The 27,046-nt window shown below is 44.6% G+C and overlaps 2 pseudogenes; both read left to right on the forward strand.

Moving 5' to 3' along the window:
* Positions 1-1,469: 1,469 nt before the first annotated feature.
* On the forward strand, positions 1,470-17,996 carry LOC147421816 (uncharacterized; annotated as a pseudogene).
* A 1,120-nt stretch (positions 17,997-19,116) lies between these two features.
* LOC147421817 (dolichyl-diphosphooligosaccharide--protein glycosyltransferase subunit 1B pseudogene) lies at positions 19,117-23,713 on the forward strand (annotated as a pseudogene).
* Positions 23,714-27,046: the final 3,333 nt, after the last annotated feature.

Raw genomic sequence — 27,046 nt, forward strand, 5'->3', positions numbered from 1 at the left:
TTTTTTTTTTTTGGCTAATGCTGCAATATTCCTCCTTGTCACGTCCCCCATTGTCTCTTCTGTGTGATCATTGATCCGCATGCTCCTTTAATCCTTTCATTTATACGTATGCGTTCACCTTTACCTCTAATTGTTTGATGCACATATGCTCCGAAACAGCTGAAGAGGGTGCTTAATATCCTGACAATTAGTGCCGTTCCACCAAAGCAATATGGTTGAATGAGGCCTTGCTTTGCTGAATTCTCTAAGGGGTTTGAAATTGTGTGTTGCTGTTAGAAACCTCAAGCAACTGCGGTGCTGCCTTCTCCTCGCCTCACAATCTTCTGCTTTGTTTTGATCTAATGCGACATGTACTGCTGCAGAATGTTGATGGAAATACGGCTATGAGGAAGTCTCATAAAGACTTGCAATAGCCCCTTGTGAAAGCCCGGAGGATAATTCAAAAATCATGCTACTACCCTTGCTCTTCTTTCTTTGCCTCGGCTTCCTCCCCCTCCTACCCCTCTTTTCCTCAGCAAAGGACGAAAGCATATTGTTAAGCATAAACAGCAAGCACATCAAAGCCAGGAAAACCTTCAAAAAACAATCTTGATGTTTCAAATCCAGCTGCCTTAGAGTCAAGAATTAGATGAAAACAAAATGTGCAAGGAAGCTACATGCTAGTGAAACATTGTGTGATTGCAAGATACTTTGACCTTGTACTTCTTTAATAGACACAGTAACTCGAATACATCATCATATCTTCAGTAGCACGTAACATGTGAAGCTGGTAGCCAGCCTGATAGAAAAACAAGAAGACATAATTGAAGCAGATGTTCTTCACATGGTAGAAGAATGATCAACAGTGACAACCCAGGTCTTGCAAGTCTGATCCCTCAACAAACACCTGAAAACCAATGAAGACCTGCTAAGATTAGGCATTCGCATTGCAGGCTTCTCCATTGCCAGCAACTCCCACTCAAAATGTACGAACCTGCCCTACCATAGCTGCAACAAAGCTTGATGAAGATCTTTCTAATTGAAGAAACACGTGTGCATGTATAGAAGATGTAGAACCAGAAAAATCTCTCTGCTTCAACCATTAGAAGAACAACAAAATCGACATAGTAGCAACCCTAGAATGAAAAACAAAGCTTTAAGGGAAAAGAGACATGACCAGTCTCATCTTATCTGAGATGAAGAGGCAAAAGATTCCACCAAAACCAACATGATAAACACAGGTACATGGGTGTCCACACTACTTCGGGGCAGTCTTAGGAGAAGTAACCAGATTTGTCGCGAGTGTAGCAAGCATTTCCACCTCCACCTCTGCCTCCATCTCCTGAACCACCATAGCCGCCTCCACTGCCCGCTACCTGGGTGCAAGATGCCACATATATTGGTTTGTTGTTAAAGCAATGCCTACAAGTCTACATCTTTATGGTGCATGCACAATTATCTTTGTTACTTCCAATCTGAACCTCTAACCAATGAGCAATCGCTCTTTCAAGTTCCTTACACAGCATCTTGGGTACTCTAGAGTCCAATGTTCTACACCATGAAAAGATTGCTAGTTCCTCTATCTCTTGACTCTTTCTTCTCCAAGCTTTGTCTTCTTCTTGGTGTATGACATTGCTCTCTCTCTCTCTCTCTCTCTCTCTCTCTCTCTCTCTCTCTCTCTCTCTCTCTCTCTCTCTCTCTCTCTCTCTCTCTCTCTCTCTCTCTCTCTCTCTCTTTTCACATTGCTTTCTCTCTCTAAATCTTCCTTGACATAAAGATCCTCCCTTGGCCTGCGCTCATGTAGGTCTTCATCATTACAAAATATGATGTGTGCCGAACATTCTAACTAAATAAGAGGGCGGCCATTGCGGAAAACGTGGAAGGAGAGTCTTAAATCTATCGAACAATGGCATCATCACTATCTGTTGGCATAACTTGTCCACCATGCTACCACTATCATCAAGGGCTCCTCAACACAGAAAAGATCCTACTCAAATGAGTTGCATCCCTCTCCCCGTACCTCCCCAAAACAACCTCACAGAAGCAAAAATTTCATAAGAATGCTTGGTGAATCTTCTTAGTACCAGCAAGTCACAAATTGTCAAGGCAAACCTCACCTTCTGCGTGGAACCTCACCTTCTACTCCACGCAGAAGGTGAGGTTCACCTGGATAGTAGAAGGTTCTTGATGCGGTATGTCCATTGATGCGTAGATTTATACCATCTGATTTATGGTGCCACTATCCATTGATGACAATGGCAATGAGGTATTGATAGGCGCAAGGAAGGAGGGAACTATAAGAGGGAGGATGGAGTGGTGAGAGAGCCTAGAGAGCACGCACCTAGGAGGGGCACAGAGCTCACAGGGGACGAGTGCAGCAACCTTAGTTAGGAGATACATAAGAGGGAATCTTTCAAATATCTAACATGTAAGTCAACTTGGTGATACAGAAGTGTATCCCTTGACTTACCCCCCCCCCCCCCCGCAATCATTGATCATGCCATTGGTGTTGTTGTTGAGTTTCCAGACAAAGATGAAGAAGAGAAAAATACTTGGATGATGTGCAAGAAAACAATGATGAATAAAATGAGGGTGCAAATGTGGAGACAAAGGCTATCCAGATGGTGGTATTGATGATGATTTTGTTGAAGAGGCTAATGAGGGTATGCATGTCCAAGATATTGATGCATGGTGGCTACATAAAAAAATATTAGTCAAGTTTATGGTAACATCGACCTCAACAAAGCTAGGAGTTTGTTGGAGAAGTCTTAAAGATGTTAGCTAAGGGAGACAATAGGGAGATACCATATCTTTCCATTGGTATAGTTGTCCTAGTTTCCTAGTGGAGTCACTTAACTCTTTGGAATAACAAGGACGACACCCTCATGTATAAGATTATTTAATTGTCTTGTTAGGGCATGTGAATATCCCCCCCCCCCCCCCCCGCAGGGCAACTCCCCCCTCCTCCCTTATGCATATGGTATGAGCATGAAATAATGGGGGGCTACCCCTATTGTATACGCTTATGTCTAACCTCTAAAAACCCGCCTCTTGTACACTCATGTGATACCATGGTGAATACATAGTGAATCCCATGGGTCCCCATACAACCCTCAGAGTCTTACATGATTTCATATCCAGCCACTGCTCTCGCCAGCTACAAAAGTCATCGTCTCATTGTATCTATTCATGGGCATAAATTCTCCGGCGTCATAGTGGATGGTGGATTTGGGATCAATCTGATGCCAGAGTTCACTATGTTGGCTTTAGGTCTGCAGCCTACCCGCCCTGCTCCATTCACTGTTACATTTGCAGACCAGAGGACAGTCTATCCAATAGGCATAGTAGACAAGGTGCCTCTAAAGGTACAACACTTCACCTTTAGCTTGGATTTTGTGGTGGTCAGTCTTCTCCATTTGGAGGGAGGATTTCCTTTGCTTATTGGTAGACCATGGTTGAGGCACACTAAGACACTTCATGATTGGGAAAACGCCGCCATGTGGATACATACTCCTAGTTCCCCCATGCAACCAATTTGATTGGAATGAGGCATGGATCCATTTGTTCATCATAGCTCTTTGTCTGTACAGTCCAACCCCGACCTCGAGCAACCGGTCCCACCTGACGGGTCTGACAAAGACCTATTGTAGTGGTTGGAAGCTACCACATCAATGCCGTGCTATGTGGTCTCTATTCAAGCCTTGCCTGTGGGATACACCTTCTTTCTCGGATCCTCAAGCAGAAACCAGTGACCCAAGTCATCCAGAAGAAAGTGTGTCGATCCCAGAAGCAAGTGTGTTAGTCCCTATTGATCATGCTTCAAGTGTTCCCCTGATGGAAGTCGTCAGCCTTGGTGAACCTATAACACATAATAGAAGAGGAAAGAAATCTCCTCTGCATGAGTTCGCCAATGTTCCACCTCTCCCCAACACCCCCTGGGCTTGACGCCCTGCCCACTACAAAGCACTTTCTTATGTCTAAAGACTTGCCCTTTGAGGAGCTTCCACCAGGATGGTTACAAGAGGAGTATGCGGAGTTTCCAATCGATCAAACACCAGCCCATGATGTCTTGAAGCTCCAAGAGGCAACTTAAGCTTCATCTTCTGAGGCACCCTCTCCAGCTACACCTCCTAACCCGGTCAAAGAGGTCAACCTGGGTGACCCTGACAACCCTCATAATATCCTCTTAGCCGCTTGGTCATGGGAGCATCCCGCGCTACTTGATCAAGTAGTCTCTTTCATGCACTTTTAAAGATGTTTTTGCTTCGTCCTACAAGGATTTGAAAGGGATCCCATCAGAATTGGTTTTCCATACTATCCCTCTGGTTGAAGGGACTAAGCCGGTCAGAGGCCGAGCTTACAAGCTCAACGCGAAGTATGTAAAAGTTGTCAAGTTAGAGCTAGAAAAAATGCAAGAAGCAGGGATCATTGTACTTGTGGAGCACTTTGAGTGGTTATCACCTATGGTGATAGCACCTAAGAAGTAATCCAATAAAATCCGTGTCTGCGTCGATTATCGCGCTCTGAACAAGGTAACTATCCCATACGGTTTTTCCACACCCTTCACTAAGCGGGTGCTCGAAGATGTAGCAGGGCATGTATTGTACAGTTTCATGGATGGGTTCAATGGATACAATCAGTTGGGCATCCATCCAGGTGATCAGATCAAAACGGCTTTTGTGACTCCCTGGGGTATTTTCATCTACACCAAAATGTGATTTGGGTTGAAAAATACTCCACCTTCCTTCAATCGCACAGTATATCTCATATTTTTTCCCTTGCTTATGGATCATCTTCGCATCCTCATGGATGATTTTTCAACCTTCTCGGATGCTCAGTGTTCAACTCCAGTGGAGAATCTACAGGACCACCTTGCTCAACTCTCTGCTATCTTCCTCAGGTGCAGAGAGGCATGCTTGAAGCTCAATCCGAACAAATGTATTTTTTGGTCACTGAAGGCACACTTCTAGGCCATGTGGTGTCTGCTAAAGGTTTAGCGCCTGACCCAGAGAAGATAGTGGCCATCTTGAAGTTACCTCCTCCCATCAACCCAAAAAGTGTTTAATGCTTTGTAGTCCACATAGGTTATCATCGAAGGTTTCTATGCATGTATGCACAGGTGGCTCAACCATTGACCCGACTCACTAGTGCTAAAGTCCCCTTTCAATGGTCCAAACCTCAGGTTGAAGCATTTGTATACCTCAAAAAGCGCCTCACTGAAGCACCTATTCTAGTGGCTCCTGATTGGTCTCTCCCTTTTCATGTGCATACTAATGCCAGTCAACTGGTTGTGGGTGATGTGCTGACTCGGACTACTAAGGAGTACAACCTGGATCGCCCGGTTCACTATGCAAGTCGCATGCTCACCAAAGCAGAGTGCAATTATAGCACCACAGAAAGGGAAGGGTTGACTATTGTGTATGCTCTATAAAAATTTTGCCATTATTTATTAGGGGTCCACTTCACAATTTTGCCATTATTTATTAGGGGTCCACTTCAAAATTATTATTGATCACCATGCACTGTGCTATCTGCTTAATAAGCCGCAATTTGCAGGTCGAGTATGGTGGTAGCTATTCTTATTTCAAGAGTTTGATTTTGAGGTGGTACTTAGACCCAGCAAACATCATGTCCTTGCTGACCACCTCTCTCACATTCACACAGGTGAAGAAGCAATAGGGGTTGCATATGACTTTCCAGATAGCAGTCTCTTTAAGGTGGATACCACTCTGGAATTGTGCAGCGATGTCTTGCATTTGCTATCTACTAGTCTATACCCTGAGAATGCATCTCCATTGTAGAAGAGAAGATTGCTTTTGAAGTCTAGGCCATTCACTCTGATAGGAGGCCAGCTCTACAAGTCAGGACTAGATGCCTCCCCTCATGAGGTTGAGAATATTCTGGAAGATGCCCATAGTGGTCCAATTGGTGGCCATCACCATGATCAAATCACCACCCAGAAGATTCTACAGTGTGGTCTATAGTGGCCCTATGTTTTTTGGGATGCAATTGCCTATGTGAAAGTATGTGATGTGTGTCAGTGTTGTGGACCTAAAGGAAGCAAACAACCCAACCATCCTCTACAGGTCTCTATGGCATGGCTGTCCTTTGAGAGATGGGGCATAGATTTTGTGGGTCCAATTGCTCCTCTGGCCCAACCAAGTAGCCAGAAGTATCTGCTAGTGGCTACAGATTATGCAACCAAGTGGGTAGAGGTACTAGCGCCAATTGATTGCATTGGAAATACTGTAGCCAAGTTTCTCTATGAAATTATTTTGTGCAGGTTTGGATGTCCAATAGAGATCACCAATGATAGGGGCGGTCACTCTGTTAATGAAATGATTTCAACCTTGCTTGCCAACTACAAGATTTTTCATCGTAAGTCTTGTTCTTATTACCCTAGAATAGCACCCTTCAAGTTCAACTCAGAATCTCCGCGAGTAGGCAGTCTGTGTGCTAATGGGGGTTTGGGTTCTGCCTCTATCTCTTGTCTCGCCCTATTGGAAGAAAGCCGCCGTTTGGCTTCTCAGGCTCTTGAAGTAGAGCAACTTCGTCACAAGGCGTGGCATGATCGCCATCTCAAAAAGCCAAAAATTATGCAAGGATCACTCGTGCTACTGTATGAAGCGAGATACCAAAAAAAAGCAACGAAGTTGGTTCCAGCTTGGCAAGGACCGTTCATAGTACAAGAAATTTTACGACAGGGGACAATACAGTTACTAACTCTGGAAGGTGTTTCTTTACCGCTGGTAAATGGCTCCAGGATCAAACGCTACCACCTCTCCCCATAAACCATTCTTCATACCTTGGCAATCTCTCCTCACTAGTACTTAACTTGCAGCATGTCATTCAATCTAGCAGTAGATGAGGTGTGTTTCCTACCAACCTGCTTAGTAACACTTCACCTCACCATTGTCTTCATCATAGTCCTTGCCTCACTTTCTCCTAGCCCACTATTTCAACATCGTTCGTCCATTTGTCTTGTGCCCTGCAAGTTTTTCACTTGATTACGCTCTGGTTAATAGATGTAATGTGTTCTCTAATGCAACACTCTCCCTTTGAGATATGGATTTGTACAAGCAGTGGCATTGCGGTCTCTATTTGTTTATTTGAGTACTTCTCTCTTTTTCATAAAGCCTCTCATCTGATTTACCACTTCCCTTCTAGATGTCCCTTTTTAAGGATTATGCCCAGCCGTTGTCGTACTGTTCTTTTCCAGATGATGGTCTTTAATTCGCACGCGATTTCAGTATCTGTTTGTTTCCCTGTGCACTTAGCAGTGTTTATTCGCCAACTGTTGTACCATCCCATCTATCTCTCTCAGATATTCCATTCCCACGTTCAAACGGATATTCACTACTCTCCTCCTCCTCCTCCTCCTCTCCTCCACTCAACTCAATGTCATCCTTTCCTCCCCTCAACTCAACTCAACTGGGGTTTTCTAGTGTGCTTAGGCTACTTATTTTTTCACCATGCATTGCTTTACCAGTGCAATGTCTAGGTAGGGAAATCTTACAAATTATAGAGCATATCTTCTTAGTTATTCACATGTGAACTCTTGACTGAAAGCCTTTCAATCTTCCCTATCTAACTTCATGGGCATATATTTGCATGCAAGCCCTTTCAATCTTCTTATCTAACTTCCTTACTCGGCACTAATTTTTCCAAGGACCCTACCCTATCCACTAGCCCTCACCCAACCCTACCCTAACCCCCTTCGCCTCTACCCTATCCCCTCGCCCCTCACCTAACCCCCTCACCCCTACCTTATCAACTCACCCCCTCGCCCCTACCCTTTCCCCTCGCCCCTCACCTAACCCCCCTTGCCTCTACCCTATTCCCTCGCCCCTCACCTAACCCCCTTGCCCCTACCCTATCAACTCACCCCCCTCGCCCCTACCCTTTCCCTCGCCCCTCACCTAACCGCCTCGCCCCTACCCTATCAACTCGTCCCCCTAGCCCCTACCCTATTCTCGCCCCCTCGCCCCTACCGTTTCCACTCGCCCTCACCACCCCCTTGCCCCTACCCTATCACTACCCCCCCCCCCCCCCCCCCCCCCCCCCCCCCCCCCCCCCCCCCCCCCCCCCCCCCCCCCCGCCTCTACCATATTCCCTTGCCCCTACCCTATCAACTTGCCCCCCTCGCCTCTACCCTATTTCCTTGCCCCTACCCAAACCCCTCGCCCCTACCCCTTCCCCTTCCCCTTCCCCTTCCAATTGCCCCTCTCGAGAACCCTCTCCCTTGCCCTTTCCAACTCTCTCGCCACTGCCCCAACCCATCAACCCTACCCTCTCCAATCGCTCCTACCCTAACCCATTAGCCCCTACCCAATTTTCCTCGCCCATATCCGTAACCCCTTCGCCATCAATGGAAGGTCCCCCACGCAACAATCAGCAGATATGCCTTTTTCTTTTTCTTTTTTTCCATCGCCCGTACACACCAAGGCGTCACTTCCTATGAGAGCCCTCTCTCTTCGATTGAATTGATATGGCAGGTACCAAAAAGCCAATTGTGGCTGCAGAATCAAGGAGTGATGACGACTCAGAAAATAGTAGCAAAGGCCTCAAAGACATCACTTCAAGTGACCCCAGTGATGAAAGTTACAACGCCTTAGCAAGAGACATAAGTGAGCATGAAGAGGCCTCAATGAAGCTTGCGCTCTAACATGACTCTAATGTGATGGACAACATAAATTAAAAACTAGATGGAGATGAGGTGATAGAGGAGGTTCTAGACTTTCATCTACTCCATTTGCATGCAATGGTGATAAAGGGTCATCAATTTCTTTTTGTCAAGTGACATTTTCAAAGACTGTTGGACTTCGATAGTATAAGCAAAATTCTTAATTATTTTATGCTCCAGCCTTTAGTATGGAGCTTTGGAAATTGTGGGATTTATGCTCTTTTTATTTTTTTGTATATCATGCAAAGCGACAATGATGGATTTCCATTTTGTATTCTTCTTATTCATTGGTGGTGGGGGAGGAGGTGATTGTTGTTTCCATACAAGGATATAGTTCTTGTACTTTTTTCTTTACTCTATAGGACTGTCCGTTCTTCTGTGGTTTGAGTTGTATTCTTCTTCCTCTTTTAAACTTTCTTTGGCATGGTCACTAAGGGTCTGGTCTTGCATACCCTCTTTGTAAAAAGTCTACTTATCTAAGAAAATGAGGTCACTTGGAAAGAGATTCAAAAGAATGTGTTGCGTTCGAGACTTGTTGGGTCCATCAAAGTATGGGGGTTTTTTTTGCACCATGATCAAGTTACATGCCTCATTTTTGGAGAAAAAAATTGGAGTTTTCCATGCGAGGCCATGTTCCGGGGGTAGATCATGGCCAAATAAGGTGTCTTTTGCACTAAAGAACCGCGTCGGGGGGTGTTTCGGGATGTAAGGGGTCTGTACCAAGCTCCGTGCACCACGGCACACAAAATCCCTGTTTGAACTGCAGATTATGGCCAAATCAAGCATCTTTTGCACCAAAGAACCGCGTCGGGGGGTGATTCGGGACCGGAGGGGTCCGAACCAAGCTCTGTGCACCACGGCGCGCAAAAGGTTAAAGAGGCCTTTTGTGTACCATCGCGCCTGCACGGAGCTTGGTCCGGACCCCTTCGGTCCCGAAACACCCCCCGGCCCGGTTCTTTGGTACAAAAGATGCTTGATTCAGCCATAATCTACAGTTCAAATAGGGATTTTGTGTGTCGTGGCGCACGCAACTTGGTACAGACCCCTCGGGTCTCGAAACACCCCCCCGACGCGGTTCTTTGGTGCAAAAGATGCCTGATTTGGCCATAATCTACCCCCGAAACATGGCCTTGCATGGAAAACGCCTAGTTTCTGACCACAATCCGGCCAATATATTTCGGCCCAAGAGAATATTTTGGCAAACAATGATTTTTCTCATGTACAATGGATTGTGCTCATTATGGGATCTTAAAAATGTGTTTTTATAAAATAAGAATTACAAGGGTAAAACAAGCTCCATACTTAACGCATTTCCATGTCCATCTTTAATAGAATAATTTGTCAAATCGTAAGAATTTTCACTATCATTAATGTAGATTAGATATTTCTTAAGTTGGCTCAAACTTTTTTGAAAATTCCATTTTAGGTATGTAGTATAGTTGTGAAGCTTCTGCGATATCTCAATAAAGATTGATGGAATCCAATATTCATTTAGGCGCAGTAATAAATTGCAACCTATTGCATAACTTATATTTTTTAAATTCCATTTTTTGGGTCCTTTGAAATCAAATAAAAGTCTTATTAAAACTATACTTCCATGAATAAAAGTGTTTTTAACGTATTAAAACTATACTTCCATTAATATTTCATATTGTATATGGAAGTTATGGTTAGATTATCAAAATCTACCATGACCTGAGTGGTCTAAGCCACTAACTTGATCCAAGGAAATTTTGTGCATATGTCCTAAAGTCCACCACTTACCCCACCATTCTAGCATTTGGTCAAAGATTCATTAAGTTTTAAGTACTTACTTGAACTTCCAAATAAGAGGCCCTCCTATATCCCATTCTCTTCCTAATTTCTATAAAGGCTAATTGTACTATTAGCAACTATATGTTTCATGTTCACATTTCAGATTTAGATGTCCTTTATTTAGAAATATGAATAATGAGCTTTCCTTTGTTTTATGGTGCCTTGTGACCATCCTTTCACCAGCCACTATTGATATCCAATTATGTACAAAAACATGTCAACAACAAACATTCTTGGCTAACTTGGTTCTCGACACAAATTTTTTGTGGGGGCCTAGAAAATGAGGGAAACAATAGTATTTCAAGACAAGTGCATGCAATTAACCTGAATGACAACATAAAGTAACTTCAAAACAATGACAAAGTTCACTGCAAGTAAAGAGATGACACAATAAGATGGTAAAGGTTGTATTGCATTAGTTAATTACATGAGCCCACTGGCTTAGCATATGAGCTTTGTACTTAAGTGTTCCGTACATGAGAACAAGGCTAGGCTCTCTCTCTCACACTACCACTCTATTGCTCTGCCTTTTGGCCCCTTCGTCTTGCCTTCCATTTGCAGCACCTTTCTTTGCAGCTGTAAGTTTAGCAGACACTTTCAACCGATTCTTGGTTGTTGAGATTTGGTTCCACACTTGAATGTCCATCTTGGCTTGGTTGGTTCTTGGTATGCAATTGAGCCACAAAGTGACCAATTATATCTCCCTAGGGCTTGACTATTCAAATATTGCAGGCATAAAATTCCACGTTATTAACTTTTGCGATACACCTTCTGCAGACACATAAATATACAATATCAGAAGCTAAATACAATGTGATTTTCTTAAATCCATAGCTAAGTTCGATTGCAATATAAACATTCAAAACTTTACCTCTTCCTAGAGCAAGTATTTGAACATTGTTGAATTTAGACCAACCCATATTGTGGCCTACATTGCTGAAATGCGTTGGAGTCAAGTTTTCCAACCATTGACAAGCTTTCAAATAAATCTTTTGGAGGCAATAGTACCAGTTCTCAATGTTGTTGAATATAAGAGAATCTCCTAAAACAAGAGATGATTAATAAAGAATCCTTCTAATTTCAAAGAAAAAAGAGCTCTAATAATTCATCCATGGAAAAAATACAATAACCACACATGCTTTGCAGGAATTGACACTACCTTAAGATCCTTTGCCAACATTGAAAACTTGTGACCCTTCATAAGCCTTACATACACCCCTTGCATTCTGCTACATTGGCACCATGTATAGTAGATCTCTACTGCATTGTAGTCCTTTTCCAGGTAGCTATGAGCAAGTACACTCTTGCTAGAAATTACTTGCATAGTACATAGTTCACACACACACATACACACAGTAAAGAAGGAGATGTTGCAGCAACTGTGAAAAATATTTTGAAAAAAGATATGGAGCTAGAGTAGGAAATTTGATGTTGCACGTCAAGAAAGAGGTTATGGAACTCAAAAGAGAGATGCAAGCTTGGGAAGAGACTGAAAGTGGACTGGGAACCTAGAAGTTGGAGCTATGGAGATAGAAGTTGCAGATCTAGAATGAGATGTTGGAGCTATAGAGAAAGAGGTTGCAGATTTAAAAGAGAAGATGTTGGAGCTATGGAGAAAGAGGTTGCAGATCTGGAAGGAAATGTTGGAACTATGGAGAAAGAGGTTGCAGATCTATAAAGAGATGTTGTAGCTATGGAGAAAGAGGTTGCAGGTTTAGAAGGAGATGTTGTAGCTATGGAGGAAGAGGTTGCAAATCTAGAAGGAGATGTTACAGAGGTAGAATGATGTGTGGTAGGCTACTTTACAAAAAGATGGCCTAGCATGAGAAGAGGAGAAGAGAGCGATGTCAGGGCCTTTAGAGAGAGAGTGGCGATAAAGATTACAGATCTGCACTTTTCAGCAGCTGAGGAGAGAGAGCTTGGGAAACTTTTGGAGGGAAAAAACAAGAAGAGAGAGAAGACAAAGAGGGGACAAGAGAGGGAAACTTTTAATATTTGAAAATTGAAAAGGTGCTTTTGGGGAGAGAGTAACTCCAACCAGACCTAGTAAAATCTACATATATTCTCCAAGAAAATAAGCAAAAGTATTTTTATAAAGGCATATCTATGCTATCTACCCCACCCACTACAACAAAAATAGGTGTTATCGACGCATATATCGACGCTGCCCGTCGCTATGCGCGTCGATATACGTGTCGCTGTGAAACCAGTCGCTATTAGTGACGCGCATAGCGACGCATATAGCGACGACCATAGCAGAAAATTTTCTTCTTGGGCAGAGGGCAGGTAGCCTGGCCTGTGCCCAATTAAAAGATGGACACAGCCACAGCCAGACTTCCTGCCCTCTGCCCAAGAAAGCGAGCAGCACCAAAATATCAACCATGCTCCCGCGCGCAGAATTTCGGCAGAGTTCCCTTTGTTTTTACATAAACTTTTCAAAAAAAACCATATCATGTATACGCCTCCTACATGCTATCCATGTAGGATCTCACATGAGATTTAAGGCCAACGAAAGACAACCGTACCAACTGAAAAGCATAGCCATAACTTAAAAGCATAACCATAACGAACCATAACCATAACCGGCTATAACCATAACTTTGATCAAAACCATAATGCAGATAACCATAACCATAAACAAAATTAACAATAACCATAAGCATAACCAAAAAGAGAAACAATAACTGTCTATACAATGACAATGACAATAATCATAACCATAAGGGAAACAATAACTATCTGAACACTAACTGTTTGTACAAAAAAGAGACACAGAAGCGTGTCTGTGTCTCACAAAGCATATAGATGAAATCTGGTCCACTAATGACTAGGTGTCGCAACCTGCACATAGGACAACTCACAAAATTAGTATTGATATTACTTCACATATACTGACTTACTAAATCAACTCACACATATTAACGTCTCACCTCAAGCGATCAGCGAGACTGTAAGGCCTCCCAGTCTACAGGCTCTCCTGAAGCTTCAAGATCATTCAGTACTTCATAGATACCTCTGCGATATCCATCTGACTCCTCCTCGAGTGATGGAGCTCGATGCATCGCAAGATTCTGCGTATATACAAAAATCAAAGTAATAAGAATACATGATTCATCGCGTTTTAAAAAACGCCATAGTTAAGATTGGATTAGAAACTCACAAACTCATAGCGAAAGGTGTCGAAGCCTCCGCTGCCAAGATGAGATGTCCCCCTAGTCATCTGTCGTACCTGCGCGGCCTCACGCTGCTGTCTGAACCGCGTGGCTGCTGTCCGCTCATCCTCCCTGATCTGCAGCCACGTCTCGTGTGGGATGCCCGAAGGCTTCGGCGAGCCGGTCCTGAAAGCCTTTCGAGCTGCATCTCGTCGATGTTTGATGGTGTCCCGTGCAACACCCTTGATCCACCGCGCCGAAACAACGGAAGAACACGGAGCAGGCTGGTACTCTCTCAGGATGGTCTCCACTATGTAAGTGACTTTTTCCTTGTCTTGTTGATCCCAAGACGTCAAAATGCTGGTCGAAAACTGCAGCTCCACGAGCTGGCGAATCCGCTGTCGCATCTCGGTCTCGACTCTATCCATGTCAACAGAACCATCTCCCCGTACAGTATAGAGCTTGGAGGCACTAGGATCGTGTGCCCCCCAAGGTGTCCGAGGTGTGCCAAGAGGTGTGTCGAGAGGTGTGCCTGGGTAAGACGGGGGTCGTGAGCGAGGAGGGGTCGAAGCATCTGTGGACCCTCCTCCACAGCAACCACCACCTCCACCTGACAATCGCCGAGATCGGTGAGTGTGCCTATGCTGCGGAGATGAGGACGTACCCGCCTCTGCCCCACCCCTAGGTGTCGAAGCGGCTGTGATGGGAGAAGAAGGCGTCGTACCCATAGGCGTCCCGAACCCCGTAGGCGTCCCCCCCTTAGGCGTCGGTCCCTCGGGTGTGAAGCCCGGAGGCGTAGTACCCGTGCCTCTGGCTACCCAGTACTGAGAAGCCTCTGCCATCTAAGCAGGCGTCATCCGTGTAACGAAGCCCATGAATGCATCTGCACTCATGGAAGCGGGATCTGGAATCTCGTCTGCCATACTAAAGTCCTACACAAAGAAAGTAAAATAAAGCGCCAGAACACAGTTGTTTAAATTAACTTTAAGCTTAATTTTAAATCAAAGTCTTCACACAAACACTTACAGGCCTAGGCCTCGACGAGTGAGGCATCATCGATAAGATCTTGCACCGTATCATCGTCTATCTCTAATTGCAAACATAACTCTGTCCCAACTCGTTCTGGCAGATTGTCTTCATCCATTGCATCTTCATCTACAAGTGTCAATTCTGCCTCGTCTGCGTCATCCCTCGTATATCTGTCAGCTTCCTCTGCCATACCTTCGTCCATCTCATCTAATGTCACAGTAGTATGGACGTCGTCTGACTGACTTTCCTCCAGGAGATCTTGCCCTTCAAATACTTATTTATTTCTTGGATCAACCTGAACCACAAACCACCATTGTCACTCTCGAGGGTCCGGTACAAAGACCACTTGCTCACAATGTTCGGGGAGAGCAAATTTGTCGACATAAGAAGTCCATGGATCCTTGCATGCTGTTGTCCTACTGGTTCAACCGCATCTGCTATGTCGATCCCATGCCATAACTCCTGGAGCTCGTCAACTAGTGGAGCTAGATAAACATCCATGTTTTTTGCCTTGAACTTACCAGGTACAATCAAGCTTAAAATCAAATGACCCTTCTTGATAGCAAGCCACGGCGGGAGGTTGTAATTGATAAGGCACACAGGCCAAGTGCTCCATGACGAGCTTCTCAAGCCAAATGGATTGACTCCATCCATTGCCATGCCCAAACGCAAATTGCGTGGTTCACTCTTAAACTGTGGCCAGGTATCTTCAATGTGCCTCCAAGCCTTCGAATCAGCGGGCACCCTAAATGTTGCGTCAGTGGATCTATTCGTAGAATGCCACCGCATCAAATTTGCAATGGAACCACAACGAAACATGCTTTTTATCCTAGGAATAATAGGGAAATGCCGCAACACTTTAGCTGGAACTGTCTCACCAACTGCATCTTGTTTGTAGCGCATTGCTTTGCACTTAGGACACGACAAACAATCTGCGAATTCATTGCGAAAAAGAATGCAATCATTTGGACATGCATGAATCTTGTTGTAGTCCAAGCCAACTGAGGTCAGAAGTTGCTATGCGTCTGGCCTAGAGGGGGGCATTTCATTGCCAGCCGGGAGAAGTTGCTCCCGCAATAACCTGTTTAAGCCACATTAAATCAAAAAGCTCTCCGAGCACATCACCGTTGCAATCGAAAAATCTCTTTTGTAAATTACGTACCTAAACAAAGCAGTGACGCTTGCATCTGACCACCCATACACTGACTGAAGATTCAAAAACGCCAGACAAGTATGAAGCACGAATATTTTGGCGCCTTCATAGATTGGTTGACGTGCCAACTTCTTCAACATGTCTTCAGGAGATAGGCGCACGGCTTTCCGGTGCTGCTTCATTCGCGTTCTCCTCGCTTGTCTGGAAGAAGGCATCCAGCATCTCCTCCATGTCGTCGTCTTCTGTCTTTAAGCCCTTTTTTGCTTCCATCCGTGGCTCTATATTGGTCGGACCTTCACGCATAATCTTCTCTCTCTCTCTCTCTCTCTCTCTCTCTCTCTCTCTCTCTCTCTCTCTCTCTCTCTCTCTCTCTCAGATGTAGGTGCTATGTCACGGAAATCAATGCCCGTTCCGTAGGAGTCGTATCGCAGATTTTGTACGGTTTCTCTAGCAAACTCTCCGTACTTGTGCACATGCTCATTACATATCCTACGCTTGTGCAGGATTTGATACTTGCAGAGCGTGCACGAGCATGCAATCTTTTCCTCCATGTTAGTTGATGACGTTGCCATCTACAATGATTATGAATGTTGTTTTAATATATATATATATATATATATATATACTCCTCACAATGTAAAATACCTTGCATTCTCTAGTCTTGCCCAATCTCCGTACACCTCGGTCTAGAGGTGTACGGAGATCAGAACCACCGGGTCAAAATCTTGTCTTTATTGGTCAAATCCTATATGGGTAGACATATACGTGCACTCCCAGGTCTACATGGCAATGCATGTAGCATACAAAACCCCTTTGCCTCTTTTAGTTCCATAGTTTCTTCTCTGTCTACGAACCCACCTGCCTCCATTCCGAGGTAGCCTGTCAGAGAAAGCTTTCCAATGCCGCACTTGATGAAAGCACAAGCCATGGAAGTTCTCAGCCCAATGAAAGTTTTCTACCTGATTGTAAACCGGACGGGGCCTCCATGTCCAAGCCAGAAGATAATGTGGAGATGGATGAGCAACTTGAGAAAGATTCAGAAGCCTTGCATGGTTCTTGCTCAGAAAAGCGATCTCGATCTCTCTTTCTCTCTCGATCTCACTCTCGCTATCTCTCTTTCTCTCTCTATTTCCTTATTTTCCTATCTCTCTCTCTGTCTCGCTCTTCACTTACCTACCTCTCTCTCTCTCTCTCTCTCTCTCTCTCTCTCTCTCTATATATATATATATATATATATATATAACTCTCTTTCTCTATCTCTCTATTTCCTATCTCTCTCTCTCTCTCTCTCTCTCTCTCTCTCTCTCTCTACTTCCCTATCTCTCTACTGATCGAACGAGCGACTGAGCTAGGGAGATCTAGACGTCCACGACTGCGAAGGATTACACAACATCGACAGAGGCTGCATCAGAGGATCTAGCTAGGTCACTTTGGCTCGACATGCATAACGCCCGGTCAGACTACTGACCATGGAGGAGATTGATGAGATCCGCCAGCGACAGCTGCTGGATCTCCTATGATCTACCTATCCCAGCTAGCTGGTTTAACCGTTTAGTCCATACCTAGCAGTTTAGGATTCCATAATATTTTATTTTGTCATCTTCTTACTCTGACTTTGTAACAGATCCATCACATTGTAACTTTCTTGTCTCATGTCTCATAGGTCACTTTGGCCTTTCGAAGACGTTAATATAACATTTCATTTCATTTCTCTCTTTAATTATTTTTCTTTAATTTTAATTTCCTAAGCATACATTAATTCTCTCTCTCTCTCTCTCTCTCTCTCTCTCTCTCTCTCTCTCTCTCTCTCTCTCTCTCTTTGATTACCTACACACACACACACACACACACATTCTCTCTCTCTCTCTCTCTCTCTCTCTCTCTCTCTCTCTCTCTCTCTCTCTCTCTCTCTCTCTCTTTCCTACACACACACACACACTTCTCTCTCATAGGTCACTTTGGCCTTTCGAAGACGTTAATATAACATTTCATTTCATTTCTCTCTTTAATTATTTTTCTTTAATTTTAATTTCCTAAACATACATTAATTCTCTCTCTCTCTCTCTCTCTCTCTCTCTCTCTCTCTCTCCTACACACACACACACCGCTCTCTCTCTCTCTCTCTCTCTCTCTCTCTCTCTCTCTCTCTCTCTCTTTCCTACACACACACACACACACGATGTAGAGAGAGAGAGAGAGGGGTTGGGGGGGGGGGGGGGGGGGGGTGGGGCATAATACCTGCGCAGCAAGTGGTGGCCAAGATTTGAGCAGAGCGCAGGCGAAAATGGCCCCTGCAGCTCGCAGGTCTCGCTTTTTTCCCTCAATTTTTTTGCGTCGCTATAGGCGTCGATATACGCGTGGGAAGTAAAGCCTTTCCACGCGTATATCGACGTACATTAAGACATGTATATCGACGCCCGCTAATTTCGTCAATATACGCGCGTCGATATCTCCATGTTGTGTTGTAGTGATCATTCTAGCCTTTGGTCAAAGCTTGATTAACTTTTAAATATTTTCTTAAATTGCCAAATAAAGAGGCCCTCCTATACCCCATTTCCTTCCTAATGAGGAGCTTTTTGTTTGGAATGTCGTCTCTTGGAGTGCATTGATTGCGGGGTATGCCCAACAGGGTTGGGGGCCAGGATCCAAGAAGCTCTGGGCTGTTTTCAAGAGATGCAATGCATCTTAAGACATGTGGCATTACGCAAGATGCTGCAATAAGAAAATGAATTCATGATGATATTTTATGACAAGGGCTCTTAAAAAAAGACGTCACGCTTTAAAATTCCTTGGTTGGCATGTATGCCAAATACATCAAAAAGCTCAAAAAGGTTCTTGACGAGCTTCCTGTCTGGAAAGTCATCTCTTAGAATGCATTGATTGCAAGTTGTTTTAGCAGATGCAAAACTAGGGCATTCTCCAGATGTAATCGCCTGTGCTTGCATCTTGAAGGCATGTGGCCCTACGTCGGACTCCAATATGGGCAAATGATGATATTGAAATTTCTTGGTTACTTCGTTAGCGTAGTGTCCGTTTTCCTCTCCTTGGCCCCTCAACAGCCCACGTGGCTCCAGCTAATCTCGCTAAAAACGTGGGCCTGTAAAGCTCTAAAAAAAAACGACCTCCTGCCAAACAGTTCGCAGGTTCAAGTTCTCTCTCTCTCTCTCTCTCCTTATCCACAATTGCTTCGTAGGTTCAGGTTCTCCCTTTACCTTCAAACAGTTCACAGGTTTAGGTTCTCTCTCTCTCTCTCTCTCTCTCTCTCCTTCCTCTCCCTTATCCACAATTGCTTCGCAAGTTCAGGTTCTCCCTTTACCTTCAAGTTTGGCAAGTAACTTGGCCTTTATTGGGGTCTCTTCATACGAAGGCAAAGTGAAAAATAGAGCTACACCAGTCAACTTACCTGTGAAGGTGATAGTGTCTGAGGCCATCTTATCAGAAGGGATGGTTCTGTTCTCTATTATTTTGAACAAGCCTTTAAAAGCAAGCGAGTCAACATTAGTGGATGTTTACACAGTCTTTACACATCTTTTGAAACCTTTTCCAGAAGAAATTACTCAGTCAGATGTACAGCCTGTGCTTTATTATGACAGTGTGTATGTTCTGTCTCCTTATCCTGTAAAAGTACAGACAACCTCCTTCAAACTGCCTAGCAATCCACGGATTGAGTCTTACACAAAGGTTAACCCAGTAAAGCTAGCAGATGCTGAAATAAAATATGGTCCTTATGAAAATATTCCAGCATTTTCTTCTCTACCCATCACTGTACATTATGAGAACAACCAGCCATTTGCTGTTGTGGAAGAGTTGGTGCAGGAGATAGAAATCTCTAACTGGGGCAATATTTATGTAATTGAAAACTATCAACTTACTCATGGTGGAGCTAAGCATAAGGGTGGTTTTTCAAGGCTCGACTTTCAGGCTAGACCAGGAATAAGTGGGAGGGCATCCCTTCGTGGCTTGCAGGCTCGCCTTCCTCCACGAGCTCATTCTGTCTACTATAGAGATGAGATTGGCAATGTTTCAACATCACATCTGCGTCTTGACAAGGACAAGACAGAGCTTCTATTTGAGCCAAGGTACCCCTTGTTGGGAGGCTGGCATGTGACTTTTACTATTGGTTATGGAGTTTCTTTACAGGACTTTGTTTTTCGAGCAACTGATGGGCAAAGATACCTGAGATTTCCTTTTGGATGCCCTATTCAAGATGCTGTTGTAAAGAAACTTGTTATGACGGTGGTGCTACCAGAAGGGTCGAAAGAACCTTTTGTTCAGATTCCATTTACTGTAGAGGAATCAAATGAGGTCAAGTATAGCTATCTTGACAGTGTTGGAAGAACTGTTGTCGTTTTGACAAAAAAGAACGTAGTGCAGGAGCATAATGTTTTCTTCGAGATATACTTTAAGTTCAACCCAATGGCAATGCTGGTTGAACCACTGATGCTCGTTACTGGATTTTTTCTTTTTTTCATTGCCTACGTTGCGTATGCTTGGCTAGACTTTTCTATATCAAAATCCTCAACTTCATACCAGGCTCGCATTCAGCGTGCAGAGCTTATCGATGTCGTCGGTCAGACTGCACTTATAGCAGGATATGCCCGACATGGGCAGGTTCACGAAGCTCTAGGCTGTTTTCATCGCTTGCGAAGCGAGGGCCTCTCTCCGGATGCAGTCACCTATGCTTGTGCCTTGAAGGCATGCGGTATTATTCAAGACGTGGATCTGGGTAAACAAATTCATGATGAGATTGCTAGTCAGAGGTTGTTGGAGAAGAATGTTGTGATTGGCAATGCGTTGGTATACATGTATGCTAATTGTGGTGTATTTTGGAAAGCACAACAAGTTCTGGAGGAGCTTCCCAACCGAGATGTCATCTCTTGGACTGCATTAATTGCAATATATGCCCAACAAGGCCAGGGCCAGGAAGCTTTGAATTGTTTCCATTGTGTCGCTGTTGATTGTTTCACTTTGATTTGGGTCTGCAATGCAGTCTTGAAGAGTTAGTTTTGTTGGGACATTGTGAAATAGAATGCCTGGAATGTCGTAAAAAGAGGCTGGGATGCACATGTTCTGGGAGAAGCTCCTAACAAGTTCAAGAGTGGTACAGAAGCTCTTATGCAATTGAAGGCAGATAATCCAAAATTCAATGACCAATACTGTCCTCCAAAATTGCAAACTTGATGGTTTGTAGTATTTGGTAGACATTTTATTGGGCGTCATGAACACGTTCATATTTGTGATGAATTAGATTGGAAAGAATTCTCCTTCAAATTTTGAAACTGCTTCTCAAATTTTCAGCCATGACCTATACCTACATACATTCCGCTCCAGCCATAGCGTGGGCTCTCCACTGTCTCGTCACATAATCCTTGAGTATTGAGAGTCACTTATACATATAGTTCATCACATGTATCTTTTGGTCCCATACATCAATTTACCACCCAAAACGATAAAAAAAAGTCACGTGTACCTTTGGTCCTACGGGTCATATTTGTCCATCCAGGACGATAATAAAAAATATACCCCTCTCTCTCTCTCTCTCTCCGCCCCCGCCCTCGCCCCCCCCCCCCCCAAAGTTTTTGTCTTCTAGAGGTTCTTATTTTCTCCTACCCTCACTCAGACTCTGTGGCTAACGAAGCACTCTAGTTGGCATGTATGCCAAATACTTCAAAAAGCTCAAAAAGGTTCTTGACGAGCTTCCTGACCGGAATGTCATCTCTTAGAATGCATCGATTGCGAGCTGTTTTTAGCAGATGCAAAACCAGGGCATTCTCCAGATGTAATCACCTTGCTTGCATCTTGAAGGCAAGTGGCCCTACGTCGGACTCCAATATGGGCAATGATGATGTATTGTGAGATAGGGGCTCCCATGATCGGCATGTATGCCAGATGCGGTGTGCTTCATAAAGCAAAGCACAAAAGGTTCTTGAGGAACTTCCTTCGTTGAATGTTGAGTCTAAGAATGCACTGTTGCGAGATATGCTAAATACGAGCGGACCAGGATTCTACGGGCTGTTTTCAGCTAATAAGAAGTGAGTGCATCTCTCCAATGGTTTAGGAGCACCAGCCTTACAGTGCTGCCCCAAGTAAACAAAAGCACCGCCATCAGCCGTGCTGTCATTGAAAAAAGGAAATACTCCGATCTTTCCCCTTTGGTGAGGTCCCGGCTCGTCTATACAAGAGTTGTCATGGCGACTTACGGACTTCAGTGGTGGAGCAAAGGCTCAATTGAATCCTATCTTCGCGAGCAGCTCTCACGGTCTTGGGCTGCAAGGAGGCTGGGTCAACCCGAGTCTACTGCACAGCAACAATGTGCTGTAGATTTTGTGTTTCTGAGTTGCAAACTGGAGCTGTCGGTGACTGTCTCTCTCTCAAGGGAGGAAGTTGCACGCAATCTGGAAGAGACTTACCAACGGTGCCAAGCAGATCTTGGCTATTGTTTCACCCCTGTATCCGTGCCACGGCCATTTGATGGCTCTCCACACAATCTGGTTGTTAACAAGCGGCAACTAGTGCAATATATGAAAGCCATCTGTTACATATCCTCTGTCGGACATACAAGAAGCACACTTAATTCAATTGTCCTATGTAAAGACACTCAATTTTGATGAATGATGACACCGACGTTTGTGGGATCCCCTTACTAGTTGTTGTTGGGGTCTATAGGACCCAGCCTGCCTCCACCACCTGTGGTACATTGTGTTTTTCGGATGCACGCGACATTGCACAAGCAATTGAGAAGGAAATGGCTAGGTATGCATCCTCACCGAAGTCGAGCATTGAACACATGATTGAGTGTGTGGCTAGGCTCTTTTATGGGATGATCATTGTTCATCCTTTTACATATGGTAATGGCAGAGTCTACCAGTGTTGATAGCTGCAGCTCTTGCCCTTTCCCATGCTCATGCATAACAAACACAAGAAGTATTGCCTCCACTACATGGATGTCATTAAGCATGCTTCTGAGCATGGCAAGGTATACCGTTTGCAATGCTTAATTCTCAAATGTTTGCTCGTCTGGTGGTTGAAGCTGGTTGCAGCACAATGAGGTTTCCATGTGCACTTTTTCTTGAATGTCTGCTCTTCTGGTGGCTGAAGCTGCTTGCAGCACAGTGAAGTTTCCATGTGCACTCCAAGGTATTCAGATGAAGTACGAATCTATCTGAGAGAGAAGTATCCAACAGGAACATTCCCAGTAGAGTGCCTTGAATGTTGACTCCACTCCTCTGGTGGCTGAAGCTGGTTGCAGCACACAATGAAGATGAATCGCTAGGGCGAGAGCCAGTGGGCAGAGGAGCAACATCGAGGCTCTTGTGGCAGTTGGATAAGGGATGGCTTGGGCTCATGCAAGGGCTTTAAGTTTTTTGAGGCTACATGCATCCAATGGGGGTAATTGGGACATGATGGGTGAACAAAAGGCCTGTGGCACAGGTTGAGCCTAGACCGTCCCAGATGGAGAGAGATGGTCTTGGGGCAGAGACTATATTGGATAAGGTAACAAAGACCTGATGTGGTCCCTTCAAGAGGCGTGAGCAGTGATAGCGAGGGGGTGAGGAAAGTGCCAAAAGCTCAGAAAGGCAACTACTTCACAAATCTGGCACTCCGAAAGCTTTTTGTGCCAACACTTTTGAAAATAGTCAGCCAAAAAGTTTATCGGCCGCCCCGAGTGATTTGCAGCGAAAATCCCGCTGCGTTTTCTGCCGCGTTTTGCGGGCTGCCACGGCAGCCTTTGTTCTGCTCCTCTGGTCAAAGCTCATCCTCTTCCTCTTTCAGTCCATAGGGTCATGCCATGTCACAAAAAGAAAATCTTGTACCTCATTCTAATAGCTTGGGCTAAGAGACCTTCTCCTGGATTGCGAATGTTTTTAATCCTTGTAGTAGTTGGTGTAGTTTCTGGCTTCTTATGCTTGTCCGAGGTTGAGACAAATGATTGAAGCCACTGAAATGTGATTCCTTATGAGAACAGTCATGGTTGTATTTGAAGTTTGGTAGCCTAGTTTATCAATGAGATTTACTACATGTCTTGATGGTGTAAGGAAAGGTCATTGGCTGACCTTTCCCTTCACTCCAAGCGACTCATGGCGACCGACGGATGCCGGGAGCCATGGGGAGCGTCGATTGCATAGAAAGGTCGGCCAATGACCTTTCCCGACCGTCAAGTGTCGGGAAGAGGGGGCAGTCAAAACTGTAGTTTCAAGAATTGGCGCCGTGCAAGTGGTGATGTGGACCTTGCTCAATCAAGCAGTTGTTGCCATCAAACATTCTCAACCACCTGTTCCATTCCCAGCATTGACTTGTCAGCACCAGGATGACTCAGCGGCTCAACCTCAACATTACGTGCATTGATAATGACAGCTCTGCTCATTCTATGTCTGTGTTGACATGCCAAGCATCAAACGGTGCCTTTTGAACTGTGCTGACAGGTCAAACCCTCCTGATGAAATATTGAGATTCTCCCCCCCCCAACTCCCGACCTTGACGGGGAGAGTGGGCAGAGTTTATTGGAATAGGTTATGTAGGGGGTTTGTTATTAATGCTGAGCCTGCAAAAAGATTCTGATGATCCTTTATGTTGCAACTCTTATGTAGCCCCAAAGGTGGATCATTCTCTGTTTTCTGTGCTTTCAGAAAATTTTGAAATAAAAGTTACATGTGCTTACATAGTCCATTCTGAGTGGCGTCCACTACAAATATAGGTGGTTAGCTGGGCCGCAGATAATATCTTTCAGAATTAAGCATTGGAAGTGGTTTACACATATGTTGAATTAGTAATCAGAGTTGAGTTTGATGAAGTTGGCATCGGCCACATAGTACATGATCTTTCATTATATACTGGTTGGCAAAAAGAGGTCTCAGAGTTCAATTGTATTGTCAGATGTGATACAGAAACTACTCATGTTAAAAAGCGTGCTTTGCTTATGGCCATTCCTATTTATGTTCTGACAATCAAGTCTATGAGGGGGGAAAATGACGACACAAGCTCAGAGGCTCCTGCTCCAAACCCAGACTCTGGGCCACCTCTGATACATCATCCTCGAGAAGCAGCAACTACTGCAATATATGAAAGCCGTGTGCTACATATCCTCTATCGGACATACAAGAAGCACACTTAATTCAGTTGTCCTATGTATGACACTCAATTTTGCTGAATGATGCCACCGACGTCTGTGGGATCCCCTTACCAGTTGTTGTTGGGGTCTATAGAACCCACCTTGCCTCCACCACCTGTGATACATTGTGTTTTTCGGATGCACAAGCAGTTGAGAAGGAAATAGCTAGGTATGTCTCCTCATCGAAGTCGAGCATTGAACAAATGATTGAGTGTGTGCCTAGGCTCTTTTATGGGATGCTCATCGCTCATCCTTTTACAGATGGCAATGGCAGAGTCTGCCGGCTGTTGATAGCGGCAGTTCTTGCCCTTTCCCATGCTCATGCATAATGGACACAAGAAGTATTGCATGCACTACATGGATGTCACTAAGCATGCTTTTGAGCATGGCAAGGTGGAGTGTTTGCAATGCTTAATTCTCAAATGTTTGCTCGTCTGGTGGCTGAAGCTGGTTGCAGCACAATGAGGTTTCCATGTGCACTTTTTCTTCAATGTCTGCTCTTTTGGTGGCTGAAGCTGCTTGCAGCCCAGTGAAGTTTCCATGTGCACTCCAAGGTAATCAGATGAAGTACGAATCTATCTGAGAGAGAAGTATCCAACAGGAGCATTCCCAGTAGAGTGCCTTGAATGTCCACTCCACTCCTTTGGTGGCTGAAGCTAGTTGCAGTACACAGTGAAGATGAATCGTTAGGGCGAGAGCTAGTGGGCAGAGGAGCGACATCGAGGGCTCTTGGCTTGGGCTCATGCAGGGGCTTTAAGCTGTTTGGGGCTACAAGCATCCAATGGGGGCAATTGGGACATGATGGGTGAACAAAAGGCCTGTGGCACAAGCTGAGCCTAGACTGTCTCAGATGGAGAGAGATGGTCATGGGGCAAAGACTATATTGGATAAGGTAACAAAGATCTGATGTGGTCCCTTCAAGAGGCATGGGCAGTGATAGCGAGGGGTTGAGGAAAGTGCCAAAAGCTCAGAAAGGCAACTAGTTCACAAATCTGGCACTCGGAAAGCTTTGTGTGCCAACACTTTTGAAAATAGTCAGCCAAAAAGCTCATCAGCTGCCACGAGTGATTTGCAGCGAAAATCCCGCTGCATTTTTTGCCGCGTTTTGCAGGCTGCCACGGCAGCCTTTGTTCTGCTCCTCTGGTCAAGCTCAAGCTCGGCTCATCCTCTTCCTCTTCCGGTCCATAGGGTCATGCCATGTCACAAAAAGAAAATCTTGTCCCTCATTCTAATAGCTTGGGCTAAGAGACCTTCTCCTGGATTGCGAATGTTTTTAATCCTTGTAGTAGTTGGTGTAGTTTCTGGCTTCTTATGCTTGTCTGAGGTTGAGACGAAAGCCACTGAAATGTGATTCCTTATGAGAACAGTCATGGTTCTATTTGAAGTTTGGTAGCCTAGTTTATCAATGAAATTTACTACATGTCTTGATGGTGTAGGGAAAGGTCATTGGCTGACCTTTCCCTTTAATCCAAGCGAATCATGGCGACCGACGGATGCCGGGAGCCATGGATTGCAGGGAAAGGTCAGCCAATGACCTTTCCCAACCGTCAAGTGTCGGGAAGAGGGGGCAGCCAAAACTGTAGTTTCAAGAAGCAGCCCCGTGCAAGTCGTGATGTGGACCTTGCTCAATCAAGTAGTTGTTGCCATCAAACATTATCAGCACTGACTTGTCGGGCACCTATTCCATTCCCAGCGCTGACTTGTCAGCACCAGGATGACTCAACGGCTCAGCCTCAACATTACGTGCATTGATAATGACAGCTCTGCTCATTCTATGCTTGTGCTGACATGCCAAGCATCAAACGGTGCCTTAGAGCAGTACGACAGGTCAAACCTTGCTGATGAAATATTGAGATTCCCCATCCCCCAACTCCCGAACTTGATGGATGGGGAGAGAGCAAATATTTTTGGGACCAGAGTGGACAGAGTTTATCGGAATGGTTATGTAGGGGGTTTGTAATCAATGCTGATCCCGCAAAAAGATTCTGATGATCCTTTATGTTGCAACTCTAATGTAGCCCCAAAGGTGGATCATTCTCTGTTTTCTGTGCTTCCCGATAATATCTTTCAGAATTAAGCATTGGAAGTGGTTTACACATATGTTAAATTAGTAATCAGAGTTGAGT

The sequence above is a fragment of the Adiantum capillus-veneris genome, chromosome 27, assembly GCF_014529385.1.
Source record: "Adiantum capillus-veneris isolate H3 chromosome 27, ASM1452938v2, whole genome shotgun sequence".
NCBI lineage: Eukaryota > Viridiplantae > Streptophyta > Polypodiopsida > Polypodiales > Pteridaceae > Adiantum > Adiantum capillus-veneris.